Source organism: Dipodomys ordii, unplaced genomic scaffold (assembly GCF_000151885.1).
Source record: "Dipodomys ordii isolate 6190 unplaced genomic scaffold, Dord_2.0 Scaffold193, whole genome shotgun sequence".
NCBI classification, from domain to species: Eukaryota; Metazoa; Chordata; class Mammalia; order Rodentia; family Heteromyidae; genus Dipodomys; species Dipodomys ordii.
In genome coordinates this window covers 830,654-832,926 of record NW_012267409.1, presented here as the reverse complement: position 1 = coordinate 832,926, position 2,273 = coordinate 830,654, and the positions used below count along the sequence as shown (strand labels likewise).

The 2,273-nt window shown below is 64.8% G+C and overlaps 1 long non-coding RNA gene across 1 annotated transcript in view; it reads left to right on the top strand.

Moving 5' to 3' along the window:
- The first annotated feature begins 2,040 nt into the window (after positions 1–2,040).
- LOC105999608 overlaps positions 2,041–2,273 on the top strand; it is a 56,791-nt gene continuing 56,558 nt past the window's right edge. Inside the window, exon 1 of the long non-coding RNA XR_001175739.1 lies at positions 2,041–2,245. This is a non-coding gene — a long non-coding RNA (uncharacterized LOC105999608). The remainder of the gene's footprint in view (positions 2,246–2,273) is intronic.

Sequence of the window (2,273 nt, the reverse complement as noted above, 5' to 3'; positions counted from 1 at the left end):
CCCGAGATCTTCAGCTCAAGGCGAGTGCTCTACCACTTGAGCCTCAGCGCCACTTCTGGTTTTCTGGTGGTTTATTGGAGGAAAGAGTCTCATGGACTTTCCTGCCTGGGCTGGCTTTGAACCATGATCCTAAGATCTCAGCCTCCTGAGTAGCTAGGATGACAGGTGTGAGCCACTGGTGCCCCACAGATTTTTTTTTCGAGATTGTGATTAAAAGAAAAAAAACAAGGTTAGCCACACACTTTTACGATGGAGAAGACATCAAACCATTATTGGAATCCCATTGATTCGTGGAGCCTAGGGCAGTTACCTTCTTCATCTGGCTTGAGACCCGGCCACTCGAAGCACCAGTGAGGGCTAACTACTAGCTCTGCAGAAGAGTACAACAGGAAGCCGAGGTGGGGATGAACGGCAGAGCTGTATCTATAGACAACTCAAGAGCCTAGTCATCCTCCAGTGAAAAACGCCACGGCACCTTGCCGCCAGAGTGAGCGGCGGAAAACCAGACACAGGTTCACCTAAGGATCGTCGGGCGGCTTGAGGCAGGCTGTGAACACGGGGCTGAGGGGGGGGGGTGGTTTCCAGAGGAAAGAATCAAGGTCTGTGGGTGGGTGGTGATGGAACCCTGGGTTTGGGAGGAGGAGGGAAGAGTTGGGATTTTGGTAGTGAGGAGTTGCAAGCAGGTGGAAGTCTTGGCCGAGGAGGGGGGGGAGGGCAGGTGGGGACAAGGGGAAAGGGAGAGGGGCCTGGCCCCCCCACCTCTCTCTCAAGCTTGGCCAAGATCTCCTTTGAGCATGTGGAGCCAAGGGTAAGGGAAAGGGGCCTGGCTGCACACACACCCTCAAGCTTGGCCCAGATCTACCCTGTGGGCAGCTTTTACCAGGCCAGGCTGGATCCCTGCACCCCTGCCCGGGCCAGGCAGGCTGACAGGGGTGGTGGTGGGGAGGGAGGAAGGAGGGATCCCGAGGCCCCAGGCGGGAGGGGGGAGGAGGAGGGATCGCGGGCGCGGGGGGGGTCTGGTGTCCCCAGCTGCAGCCGGGCTCCCCTCTGCTCTCGGCTACCCGAGCCAATGCTGCCGCCTCAGGCAAGGCCGGCTGCGTGGAACCCGAGAGGGGGGGGAGGAGAGAGGAAAGAAAGAGAAGAGGAGGAGGGGGGGAGGACAGAGAAGAGAGAGTGAGGGAGAGAGGTGGAGGGAGGGAGGCCGACGCCGTCGGATCCGGAGCAGACAGCGCTCCGCCCCATCGGCGGAGGGAGGGCGGGAGGGGGGAGGGAGGACGGGGGGGCGGGGAGAGGGTCTCCACAGAGTCGTCAGCTCGCCCCCCTCCTCTCCTCCGTCAACAATACATCTCGAATACAAAGCCCGGGCCCCCGAGACTCCAACCTGGGCCTGGGCGCGCGAGTGCGCGTGCGCGTGCGGGACTCCGCCCCCTCCACCCCCCCCCCCGCGTCCCGCTCCTTCCCGCGCCGTCTCGGAGTGGCGGGAGTGGCGGAATGGATGGGGAGGGGTGTGTATGGGTGTGTGTGTGTGTGTGTGATGGATTCCTTCCCAGACCTTCTCTTCCAGAAGCTCTTAAATAAAAACATTAAAAAAAAAATGGCGGGCGACAACTCAGCGCGAGCGGGCCGCGCAGGCGCCCTGGCGGCCGTCCTTCCGCCAGCCGCCAGCGGTCCGGCTCAGGGAGAGGGGGGGCCGACGGAAGGAGGTGGGGGGCGGGCTGGAGCGCGGGAGAGGTCTTCCGCCGCACGCGATTGGCTGAACCACGGCGGGAGGGGGGAGGAGGGCGGGACCTCCGCGGCGCGGCCACGTTTTTCCCGCCCCGCTCTGGCGCATGCGCGCTGCCCACACACTCTCCCTCCTCCTCCTCCTCCTCCTCAGGAAAGCGTTTGCGCGTGCCGCCCTCCCTCCCCCGTCGCCCCCCTCCGGCGCCTCAGCGCCCTCCCTCCCTCCCGCCCGCCTCGCGTTCCGGGTAAGGCCCCCGTCCCGTCAGCGAGGCACCGGAGCACGGTGGCCAGCAGAGGGCGGTCCGGACCCGAGTCTGCAGCGGCGCCATTGGCGTGTGGAAAATGCCACCAGATGGCGGGTTAGGATTGCGGCTCCGTTGAAGGCGCGGCCCCCCGTTCCCGAGCCCCCCGGCGACCACCCTGGAACCACCCCCCCACCACGGGAATAACACACCGGAGACTTTGCGGGGGGGGTTGGAGGACGAGGTCGACGGCCGGCAGCCGGCCCGGATGGGCGGCTGAGGTGAGTGCGGGCGGGCGGGCGGCGGGGG